Source organism: Nycticebus coucang, chromosome 7, assembly GCF_027406575.1.
Source record: "Nycticebus coucang isolate mNycCou1 chromosome 7, mNycCou1.pri, whole genome shotgun sequence".
NCBI classification, from domain to species: Eukaryota; Metazoa; Chordata; class Mammalia; order Primates; family Lorisidae; genus Nycticebus; species Nycticebus coucang.
In genome coordinates, this window is record NC_069786.1 from 7,509,080 (window position 1) to 7,521,443 (window position 12,364).

Below are 12,364 nucleotides of genomic sequence, written 5' to 3' on the forward strand. Positions count from 1 at the left end.
ATTATAGTTTCTTGTGATTTCACTCTCTTTTCTAAACTTCCTAAACTCTACTTAAATACAAAGTCCTGCCCATTTATTTTTTCTTAGTAGAGCAGGCTTCACTGAGTGGGGACTTCTGGGGGACACTGAGACAGCTCTGCACACTCGTGATTCAGCACCAGAGTCACCTAGAAGGTAACTGTTGGAAACAGAGACTAAACCTAGTTCCAGGCCTTTGGGTCTGTTTAGACTTCCCATGGCCAGCCCAGGAAGCAGGCCTAACTTGTAGAAGTCAGATTAATGCACAGACAAAGTATGGTTTTGCCAGATTGGTTTCCTGGCCATGGTTGTCATGTTTTCCTTGGAACAGCAACGTTTCTTTGAGGAATGATCTGCCACTCTCTTGCCTCCTAGATCATCTCTGGTATAATATGGGCCCTTAGGCATCTCAGTCTTCATTTGGGACAGGTCTGTGGGACAGACTCCAAGTACATCTGAAGAGCACTTTTAGGGTATATCCCCACCAGTAAAGTAGGCCTTTCCTAAATTTGATTAAATTTGGGCTTCTGAATAATTCAATATCAGAGGAAAGGCCACAGCTGATTGAACTTTTAAATGCCTTTCTTGGATATAAGGCCAGGCATATAGTATCTACTCAAACATTTTGATAAGTGAACTATGGAAAAAATGGCAAATGTTCTTATCCCTCGGCCTGCTGAGTTAACTTTCTGGCCAAATGTGAATTTCATTAGGCCAGAAGCCTTGTATTTTCTCATTCTAGTCCAGCTCAAAACCCCCTAATCTAGCCTCTTGGAATTTCTACACTGGCCACTGCTGCCTCCACTACCCAGCCAGGATTGAACATCCCGCTTCCTAGGACAGCAGATCAAGCAGCAGCAGCCGCTCTAACGACCATCTTGAACATGGGCCACACCAGATGAGGCCGCCAGGCAGTCTGGTCATGGCCACGATCTCATCAAGCCTGTGTCCAGCCAAGACAAGCTGAAATCCTCCCTGGCCACTGGAAGCAACCTTTCAACACATGGGAAGGAAGACCCACCAGTCTGCCCCAAACCCAACTGCTACAAATCCAGGAAAGTTCTCTAGGGAGCCCACACTTATCCCATGGGCTCCAGCACATAGGCTAACCCCTGTGTTTCAGGAGGGGACTTTGGCTACAACCTCTATGTGCCTGTCTCACGCACAGCCCCGCTGCAATGGCATACAGGCATAAACATAAGGGAGCCGTGTGGTCAGATGTGTGGGTTTCGTGCAGAAGTAAAGGGCTACACTGCTATAAGGGATTGTGAATACTCTTTTCTGTTTAAAGACTGCTGCTACCTATATGCATTGGTCAGTTGTGAAAAACAGACCAGGACAATGTAAGATGTCAACACTAAGGAAACTGGGCATGGGCCACATGGAGACTCTGCACTTTCTTTGTAGGTTTTCCGTAAATCAAAAACTACTCTACAATTTTTTTAAGTTTATTTTTTTTCTTTTTTTTTCTTTTTTTATTGTTGGGGATTCATTGAGGGTACAATAAGCCAGGTTACACTGATTGCAATTGTTAGGTAAAGTCCCTCTTGCAATTATGTCTTGCCCCCATAAAGTGTGACACACACCAAGGCCCCACCCCCTCTATTTTTTTAATAGTCGATCTATTTTCTCCCAGCATTCTTCTATGCACAGTTTTCTCAGTTTTTTCACTTATTTTTCAAAATTAAAAAAATGTATATATATTGTCTTGAGGACTGTCTTCTAAGTTTGCATACTAAAGTCAGAAATGATCATAAATTATTTGAAAACGTAATTTTTAGTAGCCTAATCATGATCATTAAACATATGTATAATAGTTTAAATATACATATCCCTATGATGAATACTTGAAAATTAAAAAAAGAGCAATAGCAATGTCTTCTGGGAGAGCTTTGAGTGTCTGCAGAGACACACTGTGCTAAAAGGTATTTCCTTCCTTACTAATGTTCTGAGGGGCGTGACCTTTCCAGATTAAGTTGCTCAAGGTAAACTTGGCCTGGTTTTCACTATCTGGGTTAACTTTATAACGTTGAATGGTTCCGTGATCTGGCTGCCCTCTTAAATAGTAACCAGAAGTGTCTGCATGTCACTTAGACCAAAGGAGATATAAAAGTACTCAAAGGACACACAGCTGGGATGCTGTACCCATCTAGCCCAGACGCTGTCCCCGGTGCTGCATTAGTGTCAGCCTCTTGAGCAAGGTGCCTTGGTGGGGGGTGTCAGACAGCCACAGGCTGCAGAGAAACGGAAATCAGACACCAAATCCTGCTGAGAGATGACCTTGACCCCAAAGGCTCCAGTTGGCTTATCTGCATGCCTCTCATTACTGGCTTTAGCATGTAAAATTGCCTCTCAACACGCCCTTAGCTGCTCACTGCTCAGTGCAAACACAGGATAAAAGCAGTCTTCCAGGCTCTTTGAACCAAGCAGGGGAGTGATGAAGCCAGCCAGTTGCATCCAAGCCACAGGCTGCTGCCCCTGGACTTTACATGTCAAAGAAAACACAGCTGCCACATGTCAATGGGACACTGGAAGTCCAGGACAGTGATACATCCTAGACTGTCTCTCCTGCTGAGACCCCTCCACAGGGTCACTTGGTCTGAGTGTTTAGAGTCACTCATGCACTGGTAAAAGCCCTCTTTCCCCTTCCAAGACAAATTAATCTCCTGCCTACTTAAGTTTCCAGTGACAATTTTGCTTTTATAACAGGACTGGAAGATGCTATGTCCCAGTCTTGAGTGCAATTTTTGAGGGATAAAAATTGTACTGCACTCTTTGTAAAAACTCATTTTGTATCTTAACGGGGAATGAATCAGATGGAGTGATGGGATTTGCCTTCTTAATTACATTCTCCCAATACCCTTCCTCTCTTACCCCAGATAGCTCAAGAACTTTCCTGGGTGCAGCGCCAGTGAGCTATATTTCTTGAGGCACATTTTTTTTCCCTGGCTATTCCAAATTTGCATGGAGTAGAGATTGTTTCTCATGCCGAGTTATAATCTACGGTAACTGTTACCTGACAAGAGTCTTTTAAGTGGAATTGCTCTTGTTACTGCTATAATAAAACCCATCAAGAAGATGAAAAACCAGCCATTACAGCCTCCTCGCTCTTCTTTTCAGGGGACAGTCTCACACGTAGAAAGTTTTACAGCACATTAACATTTTTAATGTTATCCCAAGTTTGAGGTTTTAATAGCCAGGAGAGCTCTCGGATGCCCTGGTGCAAAGCCCTGTGGCTGCAGTGGAGTGTGCGCGGAGGTGGTGCTGTGGTCCGCAGGCTCCACCTCCTTCAGCGCCTCTCCCCTGACACTGCCCAGCACCAGCACAGACAGCACCATCGCAGGGAGTTTCTTGGCCTGCAGAAGTGTGACAAGATGGGCAGGGACAAGTCTATCTAATACAGATGGGGCTTGGATGCTCGTCAATCACATGTGACTGATTTGGAGCTGGGGACACTATTGCAGCCTTACCAAGGATTCTGTCCTTCATCTGTGCTTGGCAGAACACGGTGCCCCGCCTAACAGGGGTGCAGGGGTGAGGGAGTCGTAGTCTGTGCTGAGCACCTGCCTGGTGCCTTCTGTACCCTGCTCATGGCCACCCACTGTGGGAATGCTCTTCACTGGCAGAGAAAGGCAGAGATTCCCCAAGGTCCCCTGAAAATTGAGGGCAGGCTGTCCTTCCAAAAGTTCAGAGCCGTGACACCTGGGGAAAGGAGCTCAGCCACGAGAAGGGCTCGTGTGCTGTACCCTGAGTGCCCAAACTCCTACTGCGCCAGCTGGGCAAGCTGAGCAAGGGCCTGGAAATGAGAGACACAGGGCTGCTCCAGAAAAAGGCCCCAGGGCCAGCAGGCTTGAGGCTTCAGCCTCCCTGTAGGCAATGTGACTTTTCTAAAACAAGCTTTAAGGAGGAAGGGCACGAGGACACAGATGATGCCCACATAGCTGGAAAAGTTGGTGTTTCAAACTAAGTTTAAATCCACATCAGGGTGACCCCCAAGGGTTGAGAAAGTGCTGCACGATGTGGGCTGGGAAGGAAGCATGCAGGACTTGAGGGACATTTCCTCCTGGCACCTGCGGAGGGAGCGTTCAGCACCCCTAAGCCAACACTGTACAGAGCAGATCTGCTAGGGGCAAAAGGCCCCAGTTTATGCTGCTTCCCAGCTGGAGACCTTCAGGGCACTGACCCCCCACATTTCCACTGAGAAAACTGAAAGACACCAAAAGACAAAGTGAGTAGCTCAAGCAGGATGGGAAGGAAGTGGACGGAGCTGAGGGGCCAGCCGGGCTGAGGGCCACGGGAGCAGGAGGGAAAGACCAGGCATGAGCCCCCAGCCCACTCTCTGTCCCCGGCCTAGGACAAGAGGGTCGCAGGGGCCAGGCATGGGAAAGCAACACCCTGCAGAGGTAGGTTATGACATTCTCAATTGTTTCCTAACCAGAATCTTTTTTAAATAAAATAATATTTTAGAAACATTTGAAAACCATTTGGTAGAATGCTTAAACCAAATAACTAAATTAGACCATTGCCCCAGAGGTATTCTCTACTTGCTCCCAAAAGACAGCTGAGCACTGCTTTAAAAGTGTCCCCTTCGCAAGCTTGTGTGCCTGCACTATAAATAACACTGTGTATAAAGTAAAAACAGAAAGGGCCACAGTGATATAAGGATAAAGCCGCCCAATTAAAACAAACCAAACCAGGATCTAGGGAAGTTCGAGTTCTCAAGGAAGATAACCTCTCTCAATTTTCCATTGCGAAATTGACTGGAATAGATATTAGTTAAACCACAAAATTAACATATCTTTTCTAATATCAAACATGCTCATTACAAGAAAAATCACCCTGTTTGTTCTAACTGTGTATGTACTTAAATCCACAACTTCATTAGTAAAATTCTAGATTTTGTCACTCAGGGATTTGTTAAAATTTAATAAATGTCTTTGCTGCTAAATAAAAAGAGTGAAAACTAAGTACTGACCAAAATGAGCTGGGCAGGCGTGTCCCAGGTGGGAAAGAGGACATGGTAAGTGATGCTCTGGGGAGTAGGGAACCAGCCCAGGGCTGCCTCTGGGTACCCAGGGGGCTCCCAGATGGCAAAGGCAAATTTAATTAATGGCTTCACAGACACAGGCCCAAATGAAATGCGGACTGAGAGCTGTGCTTCCCAGCAAGGACATTTGGGGATGTTTCTCACACACCAATTCAGGGAGCTGGTAAGAGAGCAGGAGAGAAAGTTCACTGCAGGTCAACTGAAGGACTGAAAGTTTGGCATAGGAGGATATTTTTCTGGAAAGCCAGATCTCTGGGGCCTGAGCCCATCATTTTTTTTCTGTGTGTGGTTTTAACAGCTTTATTTTTTTTTTCTTTCTTTCTTTATTTATTTATTTTTATTAAATCATAACTGTATACAATGATATGATTATGGGGCATTATACACTCACTTCATAAACCATTTGACACATTTTTATCACAGTGGTTAACATAGCCTTTCCGGCGTTATCTCAGTTACTGTGCCAAAACATTTACATTCTACATTTACCAAGTTTCGCAAATACCCCTGTAATATGCACCACAGGTGTGATCCCACCGATTCCCCTCCCTCTACCCACCCCCAGCCTTTCCTACTTCCCCCTATTGTTAAGTTGTAGCTGGGTTATAGCTTTCATGTGAGAGTCCCAAATTAGTTTCATAGTAGGGCTGTGTACATTGGGTACTTTTTCTTCCATTCTTGGGATACTTTACTAAGAATATGTTCCAGCTCCATCCATGTAAACATGAAAGAGGTAAAAGCTTAACAGCTTTATTGAAATCCAATTCAGGTACAATAAATCCACCTGAAGTATAAGTGTGAATAGTTTTGTTTTGTTTTTTTTCTAAATGTCAAATGGCAAGAGCTTTGTGGTTTTTTTTTTTTTAAGTCAAATACACATAGATCATGAATACATTCATGCATATGTGGGGTACAATGTGCTGATTTTCTTTTTTCATACAAATCTGACATGGTTAGATCAAACCAATCAACATAGCTTTCACCTCATTTACTTGATTATTGTGTTAAGATATTTATGTTCTACACTTGACAGGTTTGACTTGTACCCTTGTCATATGCTCCATAGGTGTGGTCCCACCTTTTACCCTCCCTTTGTCAAACCTCTCCCCTCCCCTTCCTTCCCACTCCATTTCTCTCCTTCATCTTGGGCTATAGTTGTGTTCTATCTTTCATAAGAAAGTGTGAGTAAACATAAGTAGGTTTCATAGAAGTACTGAGTTTATTGGATACTTTTTCCTCCATTGTTGACACATTTTACTCAGGAGAATATGTTCCAGATCCCTCCATGTAAACATAAAAGAGGTAAAAGCTTCATCTTTCTTTAAGGCTGCATAGTATTCCATGGTATACATATACCACAATTTATTTTTTTATTTTTTTTTTTTTTATTGTTGGGGATTCATTGAGGGTACAATAAGCCAGGTTACACTGATTGCAATTGTTAGGTAAAGTCCCTCTTGCAATCATGTCTTGCCCCCATAAAGTGTGACACACACCAAGGCCCCACCCACCTCCCTCCTTCCCTCTTTCTGTTCCCCCCCCATAACCATAATTGTCATTAATTGTCCTCATATCAAAATTGAGTACATAGGATTCATGCTTCTCCATTCTTGTGATGCTTTACTAAGAATAATGTCTTCCACGTCCATCCAGGTTAATACGAAGGATGTAAAGTCTCCATTTTTTTTAATGGCTGAATAGTATTCCATGGTATATATATACCACAGCTTGTTAATCCATTCCTGGGTTGGTGGGCATTTAGGCTGTTTCCACATTTTGGCGATTGTAAATTGAGCTGCAATAAACAGTCTAGTACAAGTGTCCTTATGATAAAAGGATTTCTTTCCTTCTGGGTAGATGCCCAGTAATGGGATTGCAGGATCAAATGGGAGGTCTAGCTTGAGTGCTTTGAGGATTCTCCATACTTCCTTCCAGAAAGGTTGTACTAGTTTGCAGTCCCACCAGCAGTGTGAAAGTGTTCCCTTCTCTCCACATCCACGCCAGCATCTGCAGTTTTGAGATTTTGTGATGTGGGCCATTCTCACTGGGGTTAGATGATATCTCAGGGTTGTTTTGATTTGCATTTCTCTAATATATAGAGATGATGAACATTTTTTCATGTGTTTGTTTGCCATTCGTCTGTCGTCTTTAGAGAAAGTTCTATTCATGTCTCTTGCCCATTGATATAAGGGATTGTTGGCTTTTTTCATGTGGATTAATTTGAGTTCTCTATAAATCCTAGTTATCAAGCTTTTGTCTGATTGAAAATATGCAAATATCCTTTCCCATTGTGTAGGTTGTCTCTTTGCTTTGGTTATTGTCTCCTTAGCTGTACAGAAGCTTTTCAGTTTAATGAAGTCCCATTTGTTTATTTTTGTTGTTGTTGCAATTGCCATGGCAGTCTTCTTCATGAAGTCTTTCCCCAGGCCAATATCTTCCAGTGTTTTTCCTATGCTTTCTTGGAGGGTTTTTATTGTTTCATGCCTTAAGTTTAAGTCCTTTATCCATCTTGAATCAATTTTTGTGAGTGGGGAAAGGTGTGGGTCCAGTTTCAGTCTTTTACATGTAGACATCCAGTTCTCCCAACACCATTTATTGAATAGGGAGTCTTTCCCCCAAGGTATGTTCTTGTTTGGTTTATCAAAGATTAGGTGGTTGTAAGATGTTAGTTTCATTTCTTGGTTTTCCATTCGATTCCAAGTGTCTATGTCTCTGTTTTTGTGCCAGTACCATGCTGTCTTGAGCACTATGGCTTTGTAGTACAGACTAAAATCTGGTATGCTGATGCCCCCAGCTTTATTTTTATTACAGAGAACTGCCTTAGCTATACGGGGTTTTTTCCAGTTCCATACAAAACGCAGAATCATTTTTTCCAAATCTTGAAAGTATGATGTTGGTATTTTGATAGGAATGGCATTGAATAGGTAGATTGCTTTGGGAAGTATGGACATTTTAACAATGTTGATTCTTCCCATCCATGAGCATGGTATGTTCTTCCATTTGTTAATATCCTCTGCTATTTCCTTTCTGAGGATTTCATAGTTTTCTTTATACAGGTCCTTCACCTCCTTCGTTAGGTATATTCCTAGGTATTTGATTTTCTTTGAGACTATGGTGAAGGGAGTTGTGTCCTTAATTAGCTTCTCATCTTGACTGTTATTGGTGTACACAAAGGCTACTGACTTGTGGACATTGATTTTATATCCTGAAACATTACTGTATTTTTTGATGACTTCTAGGAGTCTTGTGGTTGAGTCTTTGGGGTTCTCTAAGTATAAGATCATGTCGTCAGCAAAGAGGGAGAGTTTGACCTCCTCTGCTCCCATTTGGATTCCCTTTATTTCCTTGTCTTGCCGAATTGTATTGGCTAGAACTTCCAGCACTATGTTGAATAGTAAAGGTGACAGAGGACAACCTTGTCTGGTTCCAGTTCTAAGAGGAAAAGCTTTCAGTTTTACTCCATTCAGTAAAATATTGGCTGTGGGTTTGTCATAGATAGCTTCAATCAGTTTTAGAAATGTGCCACCTATGCCTATACTCTTCAGAGTTCTAATTAGAAAGGGATGCTGGATTTTATCAAATGCTTTTTCTGCATCTATTGAGAGGATCATGTGATCTTTATTTTTGCCTCTGTTAATATGGTGGATAACGTTTATGGACTTGCGTATGTTAAACCAGCCTTGCATCCCTGGGATGAAGCCTACTTGATCATGATGAATGACTTTTTTGATGATAAGCTGTAATCTATTGGCTAGGATTTTGTTGAGAATTTTTGCATCTATGTTCATGAGTGAGATTGGTCTGAAATTCTCCTTTTTGTTTGGGTCTTTTCCTGGTTTTGGTATCAGGGTGATGTTTGCTTCATAGAATGTGTTGGGGAAGATTCCTTCTTCCTCAATTTTCTGGAATAATTTCTGCAGTACAGGAATAAGCTCTTCCTTGAAGGTTTGATAGAATTCTGGAGTGAAGCCATCTGGACCAGGGCATTTTTTGGTTGGAAGCTTTTTTATTGTTTCTTTGATCTCAGTGCTTGAAATTGGTCTGTTCAGGAGCTCTATTTCTTCCTGGCTGAGTCTAGGGAGAGGGTGTGATTCCAAATATTGATCCATTTCTTTCACATTGTCAAATTTCTGGGCATAGAGTTTCTGGTAGTATTCAGAGATGATCTCTTGTATCTCTGTGGGATCAGTTGTTATTTCCCCTTTATCATTTCTGATTGAGGTTACTAGAGATTTTACTTTTCTATTCCTCGTTAATCTGGCCAATGGTTTATCTATTTTATTTATTTTTTCAAAAAACCAACTCCTTGTTTCATTAATTTTCTGAATGATTCTTTTGTTTTCAATTTCATTGATCTCTGATTTGATTTTGGATATTTCTTTTCTTCTACTGAGTTTAGGCTTAGATTGTTCTTCTTTTTCCAATTCCATAAGATCTCTTGTGAGATTGTTGATGTGCTCTCTTTCAGTTTTTTGAATGTAGGCATCTAAAGCGATGAATTTTCCTCTCAAAACTGCTTTTGCAGTATCCCACAGGTTTTGGTAGCTTGTGTCTTCATTGTTGTTATGCTCAAGGAAGTTAATGATTTCCTGTTTTATTTCTTCCTGCACCCATCTGTTATTCAACAGAAGATTGTTTAGCTTCCATGCCTTTGGGTGGGGTCGAGCATTTTTGTTAGAGTTGAGTTCCACCTTTAGTGCCTTATGGTCTGAGAAGATACAAGGTAAAATTTCAATTCTTTTGATTCTGTTGATATTTGTTTTGTGTCCCAGGATATGATCAATTTTGGAGAATGTTCCATGGGGTGATGAGAAGAATGTATATTCTTTATCTTTGGGGTGGAGTGTTCTATATGCGTCTATCAAGCACAGTTATTCTAGAGTCTCATTTAAGTCTTTTATATCCTTGTTTAATTTCTGTTTAGAGGATCTGTCCAGCTCTGTAAGAGGAGTGTTAAAGTCCCCTGTTATGATGGTATTATCAGATATCATATTGCTCAGACTGAGTAAGGTCTGCTTCAAGAATCTGGGAGCATTTAAATTGGGTGCATAAATATTTAGAATTGAAATGTCTTCTTGTTGTAGTTTTCCCTTGACCAATATAAAGTGACCATCTTTGTCTTTTTTGACTTTAGTTGCTTAAATCCACATGTGTCTGAAAATAAGATTGCAACTCCTCTTTTCTTCTGAATTCCATTTGCCTGAAAAATTGTCTTCCAACCCTTGACTCGGAGCTTTAATTTGTCTTTTGAAGCCAGGTGTGTTTCTTGCAGACAGCAAATGGATGGCTTGTGTTTTTTAATCCAGTCAACCAATCTATGTCTCTTCAGTGGGGAATTCAAGCCATTAACATTTATTGAGATAATTGACAAGTGTGGTAGTATTCTATTCGTCTTATTTTGTGAGAGTCCATTGCTTAGTTTTATCTTTTGCATCAGTGTGGAGGTTTGGTTCTGTCCTTTAATTTCTGAGTTCTTACTTTGCTGCTGATCCATTGTGGTGGTCAGTGTGCAGAACAGGTTGAAGTATTTCCTGTAGAGCTGGTCTTGTTGTGGCGAATTTCCTCAATGTTTGTATATCCGTAAATGATTTGATTTCTCCGTCAATTTTGAAGCTTAGCTTAGCAGGGTACAGAATTCTGGGCTGAAAATTGTTCTGTTTAAGTAGATTAAAGGTAGATGACCATTGTCTTCTTGCTTGGAAAGTTTCATTAGAGAAGTCTGCAGTCAATCTGATGGATTTGCCCCTGTAGGTCAACTGGCGCTTACTCCTGGCAGCTTGCAGAATCTTTTCTTTGGTCTTGACTTTGGACAGGTTCATCACAATGTGTCTTGGAGAAGCTCGGTTAGAGTTGAGGCGACCTGGGGTCCGATATCCCTCTGAAAGCAGTGTGTCAGAATCTTTGGTGATATTTGGGAAATTTTCTTTTATAATATTCTCTAGTATGGCTTCCATTCCTCTGGGGCATTCTTCTTCCCCTTCTGGAATTCCTATAACTCGTATGTTGGAACGCTTCATAAAGTCCCATAATTCTGACAGTGAACGTTCTGCTTTCTCTCTCTTCTTTTCTGCCTCTTTTACTATCTGAGTTATCTCAAAAACTTTGTCTTCTACCTCTGAAATTTTTTCTTCTGCATGATCTAACCTGTTGCTGATACTTTCCATTGCATCTTTAAGTTCCCTGATTGACTGTTTCATTTCCTTCAGCTCTGCTATATCCTTTTTATATTCTTCATATCGTTCATCTCTTATTTGATTCTGTTTTTGAATTTCCTTTTGGTTATTTTCCACTTTATTAACAGTTTCCTTCATTGTTTCCATCATTTCCTTCATTGTTTTCAACATGTGTATTCTAAATTCCCTTTCTGTCATTCCTAACATTTCTGTATAGGTGGAATCCTCTGTAGTAGCTACCTCATGGTCCCTTGGCGGGGTAGTTCTGGACTGGTTCTTCATGTTGCCTGGAGTTTTCTGCTGATTCTTCCTCATGGGTGATTTCTTTTATCTGTTTACTTGCCCTAATTTTCCTTTCAATTCCTCTTGCTCTTTAAGTTCTTGTGCCTGTGGACTAAGGGTTACAGGACCAGAAGGGTGAGAAGGTTTAAGAGCAAAAAAGCGATGAAAGAAATGAGGACCGAGTGATAAGAAAAAAAAAAAAATGAAAAAAAAGAAAAATAGAGAAAGGAGAGTGGTTGGGTGAAAGGAATATTGACAAAAAGAAGAGAGGCACAGAAATATGGAGACAGAGCAATATAGGTGTACAGTAGGGTACTTTGATACAACCTTAAAAAAAAAAAAAAAAACACCTTCTGGGGGTGCCAAGTGGGGTGGTTCCCTTGAGGTCAGCAGCTCTTTGCTAACCTGATCAGACACAGTACCCCACCTCCACCAAGTAGAGAGGAAAGACAAAAATGCTATAAATCAAACCAAAACAAGCAAACAGGAAACCTTACGGGATAAAATTGGCTGGAAAAACCAAATAATAGTGGTAGAAACACTAACAAAAATGAAGTTCTGATTATTGAAATAGGCAGCAATGGGAAATTATAATTAAACTAGAAAAACTGAGAAAGAAAAAGGATCTGTATGGAAAAGGTTGAACTTAAAAAACAAAACAACAATCTAGAACGTCAAAATAAACAAAAAAAAACCAAACCAAAAACAAACAAACAAACAAAGAAAAACACACACGCAACCAAAAACAAAGCAGTATGTATATGGAATTGAATATTGTCTGGGCAACACGTGGTCTTCTGGGGTATGAGATGTTAATCACAGTTCTGATACGACTGGAGGCTGC